At 42.8% G+C, this 19,748-nt stretch overlaps 1 protein-coding gene across 1 annotated transcript in view; it reads left to right on the top strand.

The window, feature by feature from the left end:
* Nucleotides 1–19,748, top strand: part of CAMK1D (calcium/calmodulin dependent protein kinase ID) — a 500,660-nt gene that overhangs the window by 3,104 nt on the left and 477,808 nt on the right. The window lies entirely within an intron of this gene.

Raw genomic sequence — 19,748 nt, 5'->3', positions numbered from 1 at the left:
AGGCGCGAGGGGACCGCAGTTTGTCTAATGGGAAACACGAACAGAGGAGGGAAATCGAGGTAGTGGTCTTGGACACGGACACCCGAAGATTCACTCACCCAGAGGGGTGCAGACACCGTTGCATTCAGCCCTCAGTGGGTCGGGAAGGCAGGCGTGGCACACCGGGAGGAAGTCCAGCGATGGCTCTCTGTTCTGTGTGGGATGCCGCGAAGAAGTTGAACAGTAAACAGAGCAATTGTCCTTACATACTATGAGTAGCAGTCTTTCAGTTTGTTAAAAGACTTCATGTGGGGGGCCCCTGGGGGGCTCCGTCGGTTGGGCATCCCACTCTTGTTTTCAGCTCAGGTCATGATCTCGGGTCTGAGATTGAGGGCCCAGTTGGGCTCCAGGGCAGTCTGCTCCAGCTTCTCTCCTGCTCCCTCTGCACCCCGCCCCCCCAAGCTCGCCCGCTCTCAAAGAAATAAATAAAATCTTAAAGAAAAGACAACGTGGGCATTTGATGTGAATTTAGAATTCTTTTTTTCTTTACAGAGTTCTGTATAAAGTATAAATCTCCACACAATAGAAGTTGACACTATATGGCAGTATAATTATTTTGAAATTCTCTTACTGATCATCATTAATTTTGTTAAAAGTCTCTGTGAACCTAATAGGACTTCAGTTGTATTTTCTGCATCACTGACGTTTAGTCAGGTAAAGACTTAAAGTGAGGGGCGCCTGGGTGGCTCAGGTGGTTAGGCGTCTGCCTTCCGCTCAGGTCATGATCCCGGGGTCCTGGGATCGAGTCCGGCATCGGGCTCCCTGCTCGGCGGGAAGCCTGCTTCTCCCTCTCCCGCTTCCCCTGCTTGTGTTCCTGCTCTCGCTATCTCTCTCTCTGTCGAATAAATAAATAAAATCTTTAAAAAAAAAAAAAATAAAAGTGTTTGTGTAACTGCCGGCAGCCATCACAGACTGGATAAGAAGGTCACATTGTACATTAGAAGCTAATTCCTGTGACGGATTATAATCTATTTAAAAAGTATACTGTGTGACTTAAATAATTCTGATTGTGTTTAAAGGAGCAGCTGCTTATTCATTGGGATAGGTGTTATCCTTGAAAGCAGGTGCTTTAGAGAAGACTGTATACTTACTTTGTGATGCTGCTGCCACTCCAAAACCTTTGAGTTTTGTTCTTTGGGTTTTTTTGGAAGTTCCCTCAGATCCACTTATAAGCCACAGAAGAAAATCTGTCTTACTATTTTCTTCAAGACCTTGTTTTTTGACCAGAAATGATATACAGTTCCATATCACTTTTCTTATTCATCGGACTTGGTTCAGAATTTTTCCAAAATTCAGATGTCAGCCTCAAGGTGCCTTAATCCATTTTATGGACCACTAGGACATTAATCTTCCTGAAGCACAGTTCTCGTCATTCTAACGCTTACAGCCTGCCAGCTTCCCATTGCTTGCAAGTTAAACTTCAGTGGGCATCCAGAGCCCTGTGCGGTGTTGCCTCAGTCTGCCTTTATAGGCTAATTTCATCCTAGCAGCACATACTATTCTCCAGCCAACTTAGATTACTTGAGATAGCTGAGGATGTCTTTAGCTTTCTCATCTGCTCCCTTTGCTGTGCCTCCCCCACCCCCCGACCCCCCACTCACCCCCTGCCCAGTTTTCTGGTTATTAAAAGCCAGCTTTCACAGCCTGGCTCAAGTGGTATGTTCCTCATGAAATTATCCAAAGATTTTCATAGCACTCTGATATTACTGTTCCTCTTACATTTAGAATCCTGTGCAGTATTTGTAGGATGTAGCTGTCATGATCTCTTCTACTAATTGTAAACTTAGGACAAAAATGGTGTACTTGTGGGGTGCCTGGGTAGTTCAGTCAGGTCAGAGTCTTGGTTTGGGCCCAGGTCATGGTCTCAGGGTCCTGGGATTGAGCCCTGTGTTGGGCTCCACCCTCAGCTCAGAGTCCGCTTGTCCTCCTCCCTCCCGCTCCTCCCCTTGCTCACGCTCTGTCTCTTTCAAATAAATCTTAAAAAAAAAAAATAATAATGTACTTGCTTTGTTTTCTGATAGTGGTTTGGTGCTTTATCTTGGCCAAATGAAAGGTGATTTAGCGTCACTGAAGGCATTCTGACTTAGAAGCAGTTCAAAATGAGTTCCCAAAACGCTTTCCACAACAGGAGCATCACCCAAGCAAATAATAATGCATCACTCTTAAGGTTGACAATTTGAAGAATGCAACACTGAATTATGTATGTTAATCTTTTCTATTCACGTTATAGAATCACTACTCCCAAAGGTTATTAGAGGTCTTGTCTTCCCTTAACTAAACCATATCATCAAAACCTATTGCTGATATCTCAACCCACAGCATTCATGATAGAACATGTGCTGGCCCTTAAACTGTGAATAGACACCAACAGAGTAATTATTTCTGCCTATTTGTTCTAAAAAATGCTGTAGAACTTCAGTATATTCTATGTTTGCTTGCCTTTCATCTTTCAGACATTTACACCCCTTCCGCGTCCCCATGCCCAGCACTAATGAGCACTGTCTACGCATGAGGCAGGCCCAGACAGAATTGTAGCCCCTGCCTAGGGAGCTATGCTTTCCATGTTTAAGAGTCATTCAGAATGATAACCTCTTAGGACGTAGTTCTGTTTTTGTTTTGTTTTACATTTAAGTGAAAAATTATGCTTATGAGTTGTCACAGCCCTAGGAACCAAACTGCCTGGGTTAGAATTGGCTTTGTCACCTCCTTTGTCAATGATAGCATGATCCAGGGCAAGGTATTGAATCTCTCTGGCCCTCTGTTTCCCAGTCTGCAAAACAGAGATGGCAATAGCACCTACCTTTTCTGGGTTGTTGCCAGAAGTCAATGTAGGACAGTTCCTGGCATCGTAGTCCATGCTCGGTATATATAAGCTCTTACTTGCTGTACTGTATCACTGTCAACATGTGATTTCAGTGAGCTGTTAGCCTCTATATTATAATAATGCAATAATATTTTCTGCTTTCTGCCTTCCCTTGTTCGGGGGAAGGGAACCAACATTCACCCAGCTTCCCAAGACTCTGACTTCTGAGTGTCAGTGTGTGCATTTCCAGAGCCACTTCACTTGGTCTGGGACAGGAGGGAGCAGCACGGGGGGTAAACATTTAGTTGAGAATAGAACAGATGTATCAGGGGGCGCCTGGGTGGCTCAGTCGGTTAAGCGTCTGCCTTCAGCCCAGGTCACGATCCCGGGATTCCGGGAACGAGCCCTGCATTGGGCTCTCTGCTCAGCGGGGAGTCTGCTTCTCCTTCTGCCACTCACCCTGCTCATGCTCTCTCTCTCAAATAAATAAAATCTTAAAAAAAAAAAAGAACAAATGTATCAGGAATGCTTCAAATGCAATTATATTAAAGCAACAGAGTAGGGACTGGAACAAATGAATTCATTCAGGAGACATAAGAAATGGCCAACCTGGTAGTAAAAAATTCTAGGATAAGGGAATGCCAAGTGCCTGTGGACATTACCTAATTTTTAACTCTATAGCTATATGAATTAAACAGTTTTTCCCATTTTACAGAAAATGCCTCTGTTGCTCAGATAATTTGTTCTAGATAATAAGCAGTAAGTTATAGACCTATGATCCAAACCCATATTCACCCTTTGTTTTACTACAAAAATCACAGAATAACCTGAAGTCTGTGCAGGTTTATCCAGACAGTCTTTAATTAATCTGTGGCCCTTTTAATTTTCCCTTCCAAGTAAAACATATATAGCATTCTCAGAAAATCCTAGTGGAGGCCACTGATTCAAGTGGCTCCTATTTTCGCAAACTAGATTCCAAGTAAAGGAAAAAATTTGGAAGCATACAAAATAAGATTTGGAATCTCCTTAGTACTTCTAGGACAGACTTCATTGTTCTGTTTCAAGAATTAATGAATCTGGGATGCCTGGGTGGCTCAGTCGGTTAAGCGGCTGCCTTCGGCCCGGGTCATGATCCCAGGGTCCTGGGATCAAGTCCCACATCGGGCTCCTTGCTCAGCGGGGAGCCTCCATCTCCCTCTCTCTCCCTCTGCTTGTGCTCTCTCTGTCCAATAAAATCTTTGAAAAAAAAAAAAAAAGAATGATTCTCCCACCATACCCGACACTGCTCACTTAAATCAGTCAAATTGGTTTATTGTAGTTCCACAGTGAAATTCCAAGAGGCCAGCCATTCTTCCTGGCAGCCAGGGAGACAGCCCTGCCAGAGAGCATGTGCACTGTGCTCTGGACTTGATGAGCGCCCTCTGCTTTGTCTTGGTTCTGTAGTTCGGTATTCATGGCTCCATGTGTGCATTTTTATTGTGTGCCCTCAATGAAGCTTTTGGCTTAAAGGGATCCCGTCTACTAAAGCAGTAAGTGATGCTGCGTGGCTGGGCGTTGTGCCCTCGTATTCTTGTTCTAAGTAGATTGTGATTGAATAGATTGCTCAACTTTCATTACATTTTAAGGAAAACAGCAACAAACCTAAAAAACTGAAAGCTTCTGTGTTCATACTGGGCACTTTTTTCTTGCCTTTCTCCACTTCAGTGTATAAGCATAATGCATCTGTGGCTGCTGGGAATAAGCATCAGGAGCAATGCAATATTTTAGAATTTTCACTTGTTTCTGAGTAGGTTACTATATTTCTTTTCTCTGATTTCCCTTTTTTTTCTGATTCCCCTGGACTGGTAGGAGGCGATAGTCCCTGACCTTGAGGAGGTTTACAGTCCAGTGGTAAAATAGGGACACACACACATTGAGAATCAGTCCAAGAAAAGATATATGGATACACATATGTGTTAACAGCCAAATAGTAAGTGAAGATGTGCCTTGATTTATAGTTGGTTTTGTAAGATGTGGAAAGTGAAATTTTATAATTGAAAGTTTAATATAATTTACTGAGTTTATGAGACCAGGACTTTGTAGTTAAAAAAAATCCTCCCGTTATGTCCCATTATACAAATACCTATTCATCAAATGATCAGTCCTAAATATGGTTTGTTGCGTATCTGTTTTCTTTAATGCCACACAGCTTCATACACATAATAGGATGGTATTTGAGAAGGGAGACGGGGCTTGTTGATGGAATTGTACTTTCCTGTTTGTGATTGGAGACTCAGGACACAAGAGGATACTATGTGGGTGCCTAAACTGTGATATACAGTGGTCTTTTTGGAAGACCTGTGTGCAAAGCATTGAAAGGCTTTGGCTCCTGTCTTCACGCCCTGCATTTATTTGCAGTTCACAGGGTGTCTAACTGCTCAGTTCAGCCAACAATTTCTCTGAGCAGGTGGAGGCTCGTCTTTCTTTTGATGGGATGATTTCTTAAGAAGTAAGCCCCATCCTTAATCTCATTGAGTTCTTTCCAGTCACATCATTGCAAAACATTGGGCTGGCAGGCATTGTTCATTATTTACCTTCCTTCCCAGCTCCCAGCCCCAAATAAGAAGGGGGTGGGGCGGGGGGGCGCGGGTAACGAGGCAAGAGAGAGCACAGAGGTTGTGTACGTACACATGTGGACACATGCGCTCACAGATGTTAAAGTTGATTTGCTTTGGTGTGCTAGGTAGGTCTTGAAGGGGGAATAAGGACGTGTGCCAGGGACACGAGGGAAGACTCATCAAAAGATAAAATACAGCTTGAGAGGTGACTGGAAACGACCTAATCTCCGTGGAAACTTCTCAGCGGGTCATGGAGTAGAATAAACAGGAGCCAGGCCAGAACACTGGTGGTTTTTCTCCAAACCATCATGCCAGACTCACAACATGAACTAGATAAATTGTAGGTCTTCTTTTCTTTCTTCCTCTTTCCGTTCCCCCACCGTTGTCCCCTTTTTCCTCCCAAGAAGTCATCTTGTGCAGCCACAATTTATATGTGGGGCCCATGGTTGGGGTCTGAGGAACTGGACAGGACTATATACCCGGCATTATGCATTTATTCTTGTGGGAAGAACTGACAGCTTACCCTTCAATGTCTACAAATTGCTTTGTAGGTGAGAAGTGTTGCTTCGATGCCAAGTAACATCGCTTTTAAAAGAGTGTTTGTTGTCAGGATGGTAAAAGGCATTTATCTCTAGACCCACTGGAAGCCCAAACTTCCACAGCCTGTTTCTCTCATATACGAGAGAAGCAGAGCCTCCTGTGCATGCGTTGAGGATGCTGAGAGCATCATTGTTCTTAGTTTTTGAAATAAAGTGGTCACCCAAAGAAAGAGGACATTGGGTAGGGATGCGGGAAAGAAGGGATGGAGAGGCATAATCTCAAATACTCTTCAGTGGCATCTGACCTCAACTGCAGGGGAATTTAGGGTTGCAGAAATAGATGGAGTAGGAAAAGACACAACATTTTAAACAGAGGACTTTAAAATACAGTCCAGGGCAAAAGGATCATGGGGCCCTCTTCCCATGTTAGTAGGTATGAGAAGTGAAAAGGTACAAGGCTGCTGCCCATCACTATCTGTTGTGTGAAAAGGAAATGAGAATCCCTGGGGTGAGCAGCTTTAGAAAAGAAGAGATGGGCGCCTGGCTGGCTCTGTTGTTAGAGCATGTGACTCTTGATCTCAGGGTTATGACTTCAAGTCCCACACTGGGCATAGAACTTACTTAAAAAAAAGAAAGAAAGAAAAGGAGAGATAAAGATCCTAGGATACGCTACACTCACTTCTGGATTTGGAATGCAAACTAAAGCTGTGACACAATTTGAGTAAAGGGAAGGAATGTGGTCAATCAGTAAAGAAGCTTTAGTGGAAGCAACAGAAACTAGTTCTGATTAACTCTAGGAAAAAGGGTGAACTGGAAGGATTTGAGGGACCTCAGAGACTTAACAGCAAAGCTCAATAAACAGGGACCCAGGCAATTTCAGAGATCCAGGGGAGAGTGTCATCAGGACTTGGTCACCAAAGAGAATGCGGGTTCTCTACTGCTCTTAGTCGGCTCACGACCCAGAATCCCAGGAGAGAGTCTCATGGGCCCAGCTGAGGTCAAGGGGAAATTACTGCTAGTTGGAACAATGTGAACCATAGTTCTCTAGAAATTCAGCGGAGGAGGGGGACGGTAGGCACAGTGGTCTGGGAAGCTCTCAGGGAAGAGGCCAGGTTTAATGCAAGGCACAAGGCCTAACATTAGGTAGTGGTTGGAAACCCTAGCCAGGGTGGGGGAGAGCCCTTTGATTGACAGGCCCAGCAAGACTGCGTGCGCTTGGGGGAAGGGAAGTTCCCCAAGAGAAAATAGGAACCAGCAAAGGAAAGGAGTCCCCGGTGACAAAACAGCAGGGGCCATTCATTCCACATGGGCAGGAGATGGGGAAGAGAAAAGGTGCTGCGTGGAGACATTGCTTGAGATTCTTAGCAATCCCTATTGGAGATCGGGGACAGCACTGCAAGGCCTCCGCTGTATCAAAGCCTGAGTTCTTTTCTCTGTTCATTTCTCTTCTCTGTCATGTGCGGTTTCATACCTGATGTCTACTTCGATGTTCCAATTTTACCTCATTTAACTCTAGTCAACCACAGTGTGTGGAGCAGTTGTTACGTAAGAGTCGTCAAGCCAAGTGTGAATAAATAAGATGTTATCTCGGACTTAACATCTCCTAGAGGGAAGCTCAGGACTTAGCCAAATCTCTGCTCTTTACTCCACAGCAATTTCTCTTATGCATTTACTTTTTGTTAATAGTATATTCCCAGACCATCAGCCTCGAAACCTTGAAATCATTTATAACCCGTATTTTCTTAACCTTAATCTTCCATATTTATATCTCTTATCAACTTATCCCCTTAGGTAGTCCTACTAATCTGTCCTTCCCAGCCTTAAACCCATGTCTGCATTTCTGGGTTTGTGCCACTAGTCAAAGCTCTTGTTCTCTTACACCCATTTTGCTGCAATAACCAAATAGCTGAGCTTGCTAACTTGGTGTCTGCGTTCCTCCCGCCTTTCCAGTCTGCACACGGGTTCCATAGGCCCTCCAGGAATTTCACTCTGACCAAGGCAAACTTATTTTCCACTACTCCCAACACACCCACCCCTCCAGGCAGGTGGGTCTTGTCCTTCAGATACCCCAGGTTTTTGCTTTCATGCTCCTGCTCGTATTCTCCTCCTCCTCACCTGCGGTGCCCTCCTGTATCTCATCTACCCGTTCAAACCAGCAGTTCGCAGCCTGGCTATGCATTCTAATCATAGGTTAGATGGGTTGTTTTTGCCTTTTTTTTTTCTTTTAAGATTTATTTATTGATTTTAGAGAAAGAGTGTGTGAGCAGGGGTTGGGGGGTGGGGAGAGGGGCACAAGGAGTGGGAGAGAGAATCTCAAGCAGACTCCCCACTGAGCATGGAGCCTTATGCGGGGCTCAATCTCACAAACCCGAGACCATGACCTGAGCCGAAATCAAGAGTCAGATGCTTAAGTGATTCAGCCACCCAGGCACCCCATTGTTTTGTTTTTTAATACCAATGCGAAGGACCCAGTTTGATTCCCCCAGATAATTCTAAGGTACTGCTAGAGTTTAGCACAACTAGTTAAACCTCAGGCTTGCTGCCAGTATCTACAAACCAGTCCTGCTCCTGAGCCCCTCCTGACCTGCTACAGCCACTCGTGCCTTCGATCCATGTCTTTCTTTGAACTTCTAGAAAACTACAGTCCACTTTGTCCAAACCAGCAGCCAACTCCCTACTTTATTGTATTTTTTCCTAGTTGTCTCTGGTGTTTGGTTATATCACAAGCTCCTCGAGGGCAGGAATAAAAGGCTTAGACAATTAGTAAGCTCTTCTAGCTAATGACATATAAGTCGATGGAGATCGATCCAAGAATGTTTCAGTTGCCTCTGCGTGGGCAGTGAAGTGTTACGGGCTGAATTGTGTCCTTTCCCAAATTCACGTGTTGACTCACTAAACCCTAGTACATCAGAATGGGACTGAATTTGGAGATGGGGCTTTTTAAAGAGGTCATTAAGTTAAAATGAAGTGGTTAGGGTGAGCCCTGATCTAATCTAACTGATGTCCTTATAAAAAGAGGAAATGTGGACACACAGAGAGACACACACACAGAAGAAAGACCAACTGAGAACAAGTGAGAAGAATATCTGCAAACCGGAGAGGCCTCAGAAGAAACCAAACCCTCCAACACCTTGATCTCAGATTTCCAGGCTCCGGAACTGGAAAAAGATTACTTTCTATTGTTTAAGCCCCCCGTCTGTGGTATTTTGTTATGGCTGCCCTAGCAGACTAATATATGAAATAAGGGAGTGGGGAAATTAAAATGATGAATTTGGGGCAGGTACTCTAAATTATACTCGTAAATTCTGAGCTGTCAGATACCACTCTAACAGAATCAGACACCATTGTAGGCTGTCCTCCTAGGCAATAGCCCGATGCGTTCATTATTAAATGCAGGAATGCCTTCACAAAGGATACTAGAAACACACAAACACCCCCACACAGGAAGCAGAGAAACATCGACACCTGGGAGGCTGTGTGTGCAATTCAGGTAAGCTCTTTCCTCAAGTACTCTTACTCAAAGTGGCAGGATTTTTATCTGTCCTGCTGTTTGAAGATGCAAGCTGCCTTCATCCAGGAGCCCAAGCAACCACCTAGAAGCTGATTCTTCAGTCAGGCTTCCATTTGTGAACACAGACCAACCAACACCTAGATTTCAGCCTGGTGAGTCCCTGAGCAGAGAAATCAGATAAGCTCATGCTTCTGACCTCCAGAAACTATGAGCTGAAACAACTGTGTGTTGTTTTAAACCATTAATTTGTGGATATTTTTTACATAGCAATAGAAAACTGATACAGAACTTACTAAATCCTGGAAGTTTAGAACTAGGGCCCATCATTGAAAGCTCAAAGGAAATTAGTCTTTGAACACCTAAAAGTTAACATGACTTTGCACACCAGAGACTAAATTTTATTTATTTATTTATTTATTTACTTATTTATTTATTTTTAAAAGATTTTATTTATTAGAGAGAGACACAGCCAGAGGGAACACAAGCAGGGGGAGCGGGAGAGAGAGAAGCTCCCTGCTGAACAGGGAGCCCGATGCGGGGCTTGGTCCCAGGACCCTGGGATCAGGACCTGAGCCCAAGGCAGACGCTTAATGACTGAGCCACCCAGGTGCCCCACCAGAGACTAAATTTATGGAACCAGTTATCCAAAGAACCCGTAGCATCAAAAAACCAAATAGGTTTTAGAAGGATTTACATGGATGACCTTTCTAAAAAATGAGAGCTTGTTCTCTACTTGCGTCCAAAAATGATTTGAGGTGACTTTTATAAGGCATGTTTAATGATAATTAAAAAGACAAATAGAAATTATAAACCATGGAGGATGAGATATGAACAATATGAAAAATCTCGGCCAAGTATTATAAGGAATTTAACTTTGAATTTCTTAGAAGTCAAGATATTTTTAGAGAGGTAAAATGATAAACTATAAGAGGGATTCTCAGTCCTAGGTGTACACAACAATACCTTGGAGTACTTATTAAAAATCATCAGTGCCTGAGTCCCATGTACCGGGATTCTGACTTAATTGGTACAGTGTACACTGGACAGAGCACCAAGAACTGTTCAAGCCGCCCTAGGTGATTCTAGTATGTAGCCTTGGTGGTGAACCACCAAAATGTTATCTTTATTCAAAACCACCCATACTGATTTATTAGGAGAGATACAGTATGTTTTGGGATTTTATATTGTGAAATTTGTGTAATGGAGAATGTCCTTACGCCTTTATACCTAAATAGTTTTGCAGAAAATGCAAAGATATTTATATGGCTATTTCTTTAAAAAGTTTTTATTTAAGTATAGTTGATCCACAATTAGTTTCAAGTATACAAAATAGTGATTCAACATCCCCATATATTATGCTGTACTCACCATAAGTGTAGCTACCATGTACCACCATATGAGGCTATTACTATTACCATTGACTATATTCGTTAAGCTGTACTTTTTATCTCCGTGACTTATTCATTCCATCCCTGGAAGCCTGTATCTCCCACTCCCCTTCATACATTTTGCCCATCCTCCCCACCCCCTTTTCTTTGGCAACCATCAGTTTGTTCTCTGTATTTATGAGTCTGATTCTGCTATTTGTTTATTCATTTGGTTTTTTTTAGATTCCACATATGAGAAGATAATATGGCATTGTCTTTCTGACTTATTTCACTTAGCATAATATCCTCTAGGTCCATCCATATCGCAAGTGGCAAGATGCCATCCCTTTTTAGCTGAGTGAGATTTCATTATATATATATATATATATATATGTATATATAAAATAAAAATATATATACATATATATGTGAATATATATATATATATATATATATGTACACCACATCTTCCTTCATTTATTGGTGAACACTTAGGTTGCTTCCATATCTTGGCTATTGTAAATAATGCTGCAATAAACATAGGGGTGCATATATCTTTTCAAATTAGTGTTTTCATTTTCTTTGGGTAAATACCCAATAGTAGAGTTTTGGGATCATACGGTATTTCTATTTTTAACTTTTTGAGGAACTGCCATATTGTTTTCCACAGTGGCTGCAATAGTTTGCATTCCCACCAATAGTGCACCAGGGTTCCATTTTCTCCACATCCTTGTCAGCACTTGTTATTTCTTGTCTTTCTGATTTTAGCCATTCTGACAGGTGTGAGGTGATGTCTCATTGTCGTTTTGATTTGCATTTCCCTGATTATTTGTGATGTTCAGCATCTTTTCATGTATCGGTTGACCATCTGGATGTCTGCTTTGGAGAAATGTCTATTCAGGTTCTCTCTCTATACCCTTCTTCCTTCCTTCCTTCCCTCCCTCCTTTCCTTTCCTTTCCTTTCCTTTCCTTTCCTATCTTTCCTTTCTCCCTTTCCTTTCCTCCTTCCTTTCCTTTCTTTTGCAGTTTTATACCTTTTTATTTGACAATCAGCTGGTAGTTCTCATTCACATTAACTTTCTGTAGGCTTTTGAAAGTGGTGATAGCTACGTAGGTAACCAACGTGTAGAGCTTGTTTGGTGAATCTTTATTCTCATTACATTTTTTGAACAACTGCACACAGATATGGTATAGAACATTCCTTATTCCTTTGGCCCAGACAGTTTTGTTGAGACTGGTGTCAATGCACACATCTGGAGTTCCCATCTCCTTCATGGCAAATTTCCGGATCTCTTTGAGTGCCAGAGGGGCAAGCTTCTTGAAACCCACTGCATGGATGTGCTTGTGAATGTTGAGTATTCAAAATAAAATGAGAAATATTAATTTTTATTATCTATTCCCATCTGCAACAGGAGATGTGTGTTTCATTCAGGGTGGAGTTGGAGAGTTGGGTGGAGGAAGCATGGAGGCAGGCCACAGAGAGGTTACTTCCCACAGGTTGCTTACACCCAGTGGCCTTGAAAAGACCAGGGAGAGCCATCCCACCATTCCAAGGGGCTTCCCTGCCACCAGATCATCAGGCAATGTGTTATACACAATGGGCTGTGAACAGCAGAGAACGAACGTAGTGGCTATTGCCTCATGGAAAATTCTGCTCTTAGGAAAACTTTTTCATTGCTTCTGTTTTTCCCTTTCTGTTCCCTTGGAGTTTGTTATTCAAGATGGCCCCAGGGTAATGGACATTCTCTTTGGGAGATGCAGGTGGGAGAATAGGGAGCAGAGTCCTTATATGTCTTCCCTTATAGTATATCATGAGTTTTAGCTGCAGTTACCCTCACCTGAAACTGAGTTTGTGATTTAATCATTGGCCTGATGACAAAGATGGAGGCAGGGGCCTTCAGAGTGGGGAGCAACTGGAATTGGTCTCCTCAAAACAGAACAGTTTCACTCAAGGGTGTGATGGTGCCCTCCCACTGTAAGCTCTGTACCTGTCTGCCCTTCCCACCCTCCCTTCCCCACCCCTCCCACACCCCCTTCTCCACCCCTTTACACCCCCCCACCCCTCACCTCCTCACCTGTTCTGTGCACGGCTGTCCCCTGCCTCTTCCACGATGACTTCCTAAGTGCTACTTTCAACTCCTCTCTGGGGCCTTGCAACTATTTCCATTGCTTCTCCCAAGACTGTTTTCTCTTCTCCAGCCTGCCTCCCACTGTCTTTTTTAAAGATTTTATTTATTTGAGAGAGAGAAAGCACATGGGGGGGGAGGGTCAGAGGGAGAAGCAGACTCCCTGCCAAGCAGGGAGCCTGATGTGGGACTCGATCCAGGGACTCCAGGATCATGACCTGAGCCGAAGGCAGTCGCTTAACCAACTGAGCCACCCAGGCGCCCCTCCCACTGTCTAATTATGCCTTAGGCGTTTCTCCTTCCATCTGTACCCTATCTTCTGGGACCTCTCCCCTTCCTTCCAAGTTGGTGCATCACAAACATGTCCCTGGAGTACTCTGGTAATGGAACAAGAAGAAAATGGACACCCCAAATCCATACTTTGTCACCACCATACCCTCAATTCCCTTAGTCATTTGTGTTAATTTTCTTTCCCTTCTAACATTTTTCGGTGGGCTGTGAAGACCAACAAAAATGAATGTTTCTCATTTTATTTTATTTAAAGATTTTTATTTATTTATTTGACAGAAAGAGAGAAAGCACAAACAGGGAGAGCAGCAGGTAGAGGGAGAGGGAGAAGCAGGCTCCCCACTGAGCAAGGAGCCCCATGCGGGGCTCTATCCTAGGACCCTGAGATCATGACCTGAGCCAAAGGCAGACACTTAACTGACTGAGCCACCCAGGTGCCCCAAATGTTTCTCATTTTACACCCTTGATTTCCCCCCTCCATGAAATGTCAGTGAGCAGGAAATTGGGGAGATGAAATTCTCAGACTCATTCATCTGGTTTACCTCCTGTCAACATGCTTTGATCCACTTGAAGATTCTCCCCAGAATAATTTCTGCCATTGGGCCTCCTTTGATGATCCTCCTTTCCTCAGAACCTGATGGCAAACTTCCGACCACATCACTTTTCATCTTTCCCTTTTTCTCTGACCACATCCTTCTGTCTCTAATTGATGGCATCATCTATGGCTCTGTCTCTTCTTTTTTTTTTTTTAAGATTTTATTTATTTATTTGACAGAGACACAGCGAGAGAGGGAACACAAGCAGGGGGAGTGGGAGAGGGAGAAGCAGGCTTCCCGCGGAGCAGGGAGCCCGATGCGGGGCTTGATTCCAGGACCCTGGGATCATGACCTGAGCTGAAGGCAGATGCTTAACAGACTGAGCCACCCAGGTGCCCCTCTCTGTCTCTTCTTTATGCTATGCCTGGCACCTGGCTTTCTGAGAGCTGAACTCAGATGCCCTCCTGACCCAGAAAAATAATTTTCAGTCACGCCCTCATTGCTCCATTCCCTGAAAGCTAATTGTGAAACCTCTTGTCCTTCACTGCTTATTTCTTCCGGTGGAGTGACTTCCCAACATAAAGATGCATGTTTACTGAAGGATAAAATGGTAAAAGGGCTGGCTGTATACACATAGCTACAAGTGGAGATATCTGTGACTCTGCCTGGAACATACCAGTGGGCATTCAGTAAATGCTTGGTTAATCTGAATCTGAACAAAAGAACTCAGAGTTTGAGCAAGAGAGAATTCTGATTTACATTTTTTTGAAAGTACAGTCAGGTATTTAGTGGCCATTATGTTCCAGGCATTGGGTTCTTATGATGTTCACTGTGATGAGATGTTTCAGCAGTCAACTGGGCAAGAGTGCCCACTGAGCACTTTCTGTGAACTTGGCACAGTGGTACCACCATGAAGAGAAGGACTTGGGAAGCTTTTAGGGGCTGGTGTGTTTGACAGGTTGGTGAGTTTCAGGGCCTGTTTACCATAAGGTTGGTCAGGCAACTAAAGAGTCCTGAATGTGACCTGAGCCATCTCCAGTCCCCGGCTTGACAGGTCTGGGCATATTGCTCAGGTGTCTCCCCATGACCCCCCAACCCCAGGTCTGTCACTCTGATCGCATAACCACCCAAAACGTCCAACTTCATACCACTCCTAGCCAGTGTGGGTTCACTACACTGAGCACTCAGATCTACAGTGAAGACCATGGGACTAGAAGTGAGGAAAGCTGTGTTTCAGTTCTGGTTTTGCAGGTACACATTCAATTGTATGGTTTTCATAAGTGCACAGGATGCCCTGCACCCTTGACATGTGAATTTCAGGGAGACCCCATCAATGGTTAACCTTTTCTCAAGATTAAAAAAAGTAAATAGAAAAATCCAGAGTCCATGTGCCCAGACCTTGAGTTCCTTTCAGGTTGTTTGAAACCAATCTATCAGTGACCATCTGGAAAAATTCCCTTACCTTTTAAACCATTTGGACCTGAGATAGTACAACGTAGTCTAAAGCTTGAATCCCTGCATGACATTTTTTTCCCAAAGAAAGGTAATTATAATTTAAAAATATATTTTTCTGTGAAGCAGTCAAATTCCTTCCTTTATGATTGTTGATACTGGGTTGGGGAAATCTCAATCAGTATTCTTTAACTTTTAAATCCAATGGATAATGTATCAAGGACTCTTTTTTTTTTTAATTAGGAAGTGGAAGCTCAAGCTGTTCTTAAACTAGTCAAAACTAGTCTAAATACTGTACTTCATAAAATTTATAATTTTATACATTTTAATTTTGTATATTACTTCAAAATTTGATAATTCTATAAAGTTGGCCTTGTTTCTTTCAAGTTGCTAAAGGGATTCACCACAAGATGGCACCATGCAGTGGTAGTTAATAAAAAGACTTACCCTGTGCATAATGTTTACTTTATATTAGGTCCTCATACTTAAGAGCAGTGGCATATGGTAATCTGATAATGCTGTGCATACAGAGACAAATGTCTGTCTTGCTATGTGGGTTTTTAATGACTGAAGTCTTCCTCTTGTGTTCTTTATATGTGCTCCACCCTTCAACCAAGCCTTTCTGGTAACATGCTATTATCTTGACAGCATGAAGTCAACAGTTAAGTTACATATTTTGAGGACAAGGTGACTTAGTTAGGTCGGCCTCTGAAGGCAATTGTTAAGTTTTTCCCTTAGCAAGTGATGGAAAGTATGGGAAGGTTATGTTCTGGGTCCTCTGTTGTGTTTGTTGTGGATTTCCTTAAGCACAAAATACTTGGTTTCCTTAATTTATCCGTGGAGGATCAGCAGCAGAACTAGAAAAGTCTGCGGGGCTTGTGATTCTCATTTCTGAGAATGCAAGGATGAGTCTGAACTTCGATGCTCAGTGACAGCCATCCACTTCACACATGAAAGCAAACCTAATATTCTCCCCATTGGGTGTTCAAATCCTGGATAACAGGATGATTTGGGAATGAAAGGGGTCCAACATTCACATGGATTTTAACACTTGGAAAGATAGCCACAGGAAAGGATGTAGCCTTTTTATGTGTGTGGAGAGAATGGTGTGCAGGGTGTGTCCTTGATGTTAAATAGAATTCGAACTAGTACTGCCCTGTTGCCATGTAGCTAGGTAAATATTTGCAAAACGCCTACTCCTTCTCTGGATTTGGGGCACGTGTCTACTGGGTATGAAACAATCTCTGTGGGAAGTGAGCTTACCCAGCCCTTATCTCTCTCTTGTGACGAAGTTCACTGACTGACACAAACTCTAGAGGGAAAGGAGGAGTTGCCAGGTCTTATCTTTCCCTCTCAGCTGCCACTGGGACATTCTGGTGGCCAAGACCAATGGGTCATTTGCAGGAGCCTTGGAGATAAGGGTAGGCCCAGATGTTCACCTTCTGAGTATACATTCCTGAAGTAGTAGTATTTCCTAGGGCCTGTGATCAAAATGCATTGAGGAGTAGACCATTTAGTTCTATGGTTGTTAGGGCCCTCGATCTGTAAGAAACACTAAAATACTGTGGAAATGTAATGCGATGGAAAATCCTATCTTTCGGAATTCTTCTGAGGTAGAATATTCTAAGGGGTAAGAAGAAGTACTTTGATGAGTGGCTTAAGGTGAAGGTTAGATCGCACCCCCACCCTGCTGTACTCCTGAGGGCATGCTAGAGTAAAGACAACAAACTGTCCAGCATCTTTCTAGCTAGAGAACTTGTTTGCTAATGGGATACACAGTGTCAAGCCTGAGTTAAATTTTTAGGGACAGAGAGAAGGGCTGAGTTATCAGACACTTTTGTTTTCTCTGTCTCCCCATCCCTTAACCCCACACAGACTGTCATAATCATTAAACAAATCCCTAAAGACTATAGATTTAAAGGAGTGCCCAGTCATAAAGCCTGTAAGAGCACTGCGTGTCAAGTGTCTTTACCCCGCCCAGGAGAGAGGACCTGCCAGTCGCTGGGAGGACTTCTCAAAGAGAAGCACAATAAGAAGAGGTTCACATAAAAAGCTCATGATAAGAGTGCTCACTGGTGAGGACCTCAGCTTTTCAGGCCTTCCTTGTTGTCCCTGTCCCCCATGCATCTCGCGACAGTGATAGCCATAGATCCTGAATTTTCAAGAACAGTCTGGTTTGAATATTCTGTCTATTTTGTTCAGCTAAGTATATTTTGATTTGACAGTAAGGTCTCACATTCTGACTTTTGGCTCAGACAATTAGTTACCACAGACTCAAGAACTTTGCATTCAGCAGTTCTCTCTTTCTTGCGGTGGGAAATCCCCTACCAGATGATCAGAGACGGACCACTTGGGAAACTGCCAGGCCTGGGACTGGGCATTGCTTGTGTCAGTCCCCTTGGAACAATATTATGATTTGATTTTTTTTTTAACTTTTAAAATTTGAGTATAGTTGACACACAATGTCACATTAGTTCCAGGTGTACAACATAGTGATTCAACAAGTTTATGCATTATGCTGTGCTCCCCACAATTATAGCTACCTCCTGTCACCACACAATGCTATAACGGTATCATTGACGATATTCTTTATGCTGTGTCTTTTATTCTTGTGACTTATTCATTCCATAAATGGAAGCCTGTATTATTTCCCACTTCCCTTCACCCATTTTGCCCAGCCTACCTCCCCACTCCCCTCTGGCAATCAGTTTGTTCTCTGTATTTATGAGTCTAATTTTGCTTTTTGTTTGTTTATTCATTTGTTGTAGGTTCCTCTCTCTCTCTCTTTTTCTTTCTTTCTTTCTCTCTCTCTCTTTCTTCTTAGATTCCACCTAGGAGAGAAATGATATGGTATTCTTTTACAGTCTGACTTTGTTCACTTAGCATAATACATTCTAGGTCCATCCATGTTGTCTCAAATGGTAAGATCTCATCCTTTTTTATGGCTGAATAATATTCCTGTGTGTGTGTCTACATCTTATCCATTCATCTGTCAATGCATAGGTTGCTTCCATATCTTGGCTATTGTAAATAATGCTGCAATAAACATAGGTGTGCTTATATCTTTTCAAATTAGTGTTTTCATTTTCTTTGGGTAAATACCAAATAGTGGAATTATTGGGCCATATGGTAGTTCTTTTTTTAATTTTTGAGGAACCCCCATACCATTTCCCACAGTGGCTGTACCAATTTACATTCCTACAGTGCATGAGGGATCTTTTTTCTCCACATCCTCACCTTATTTCTTGTATTTTTGATTTTAGCCATTGTGACAGGTATGAGGTGATGTTCCATTGTGGTTTTGATTTGCATTTCCCTGATGATTAGTGATGTTGAGCATCTTTTCATGTGTCTGTTGGTCATCTGTATGTTGTCTTTGGAAAAAGGTCTATTCAGGTTCTCTGCCATTTTTTTAATTGGATTGTTTGCCTTTTTGGTGTTGAGTTGTATAAGTTCTTTATATATTTTAGATATTAACTCGTTATTGGATATATCATTTGCAAATATCTTCTCCCATTCAGTTGGTTGCCTTTTTGTTTTCTTGATGGTTTCCTTTGCTGTGCAAAAGCTTTTTATCTTGATGTAGTCCCAATTGTTTATTGCCCTTTATTTCCCTTGCCTTAGAAGACATATCTAGAAAAATGTTGCTATGGCCAATGTCAGAGAAATTACTGCCTGTGTTCTAGGATTTTTATGATTTCAGGTCTCACATTTAAGTCTTTCATCCATTTTGAGTTTATTTTTGTGTATGGTGTTAAAAAGTGGCCCATTTTCATTCTTTTACATGTAACTGTCCAGTTTTCCCAACACCTTCTGTTGAAGAGACTATCTTTTCTCCATTGTATATTCTTGCCTCCTTTGTCATAGAGTAATTGATTATATAATCATGGCTTTATTTCTGAGCTCTCTATTCTGTTCTCTTGATCTATGTGTCTATTCTGGGTCCAGTACCATACTGTTTTGGTTACTACAGCTTTGTAGTATATCTTGAAATTTGGAATTGTGATACCTCCACCTTTCTTTTCTTTTCTCTCTCTTTTTTTAAAAAGATTTTATTTATTTATTTGACAGAGAGAGACACAGCAAGAGAGGGAACACAAGCAGGGGGTGTGGGAGAGGGAGAAGCAGGCTTCCCGCAGAGCAGGGAACCCGATGTGGGGCTCGATCCCAGGACTCTGGGATCATGACCTGAGCCGAAGGCAGATGCTTATTGACTGAACCACCCAGGCGCCCCTCTTTTCTCTTCTTTTTAAAGATTTTATGTATTTATTTGAGAGAGAGAAAGAGAGAGAGAGAGAGAGAGAGAGCACAAGTGGGGGGAGGGGCAAGGGTAGAGGGAGAAGCAGACTCTTTGCTGAGCAGGGAGCCTGATGTGGGGCTTGATCCCAGGACCCTGAGATCATGACCTGAGCCAAAGGCAGATGCTGAACATACTGAGCCACCCAAGGCAACCTCCAGCTTTATTTTCTTTCTCAAGATTGCTTTGGCTA

This window comes from Callorhinus ursinus, unplaced genomic scaffold (assembly GCF_003265705.2).
Source record: "Callorhinus ursinus isolate GAN/ISIS: 27379988/994484 unplaced genomic scaffold, GSC_fseal_2.0 scaffold36, whole genome shotgun sequence".
In the NCBI taxonomy this organism is placed as follows: domain Eukaryota; kingdom Metazoa; phylum Chordata; class Mammalia; order Carnivora; family Otariidae; genus Callorhinus; species Callorhinus ursinus.
This window is presented reverse-complemented; position numbering and strand designations above follow the sequence as displayed.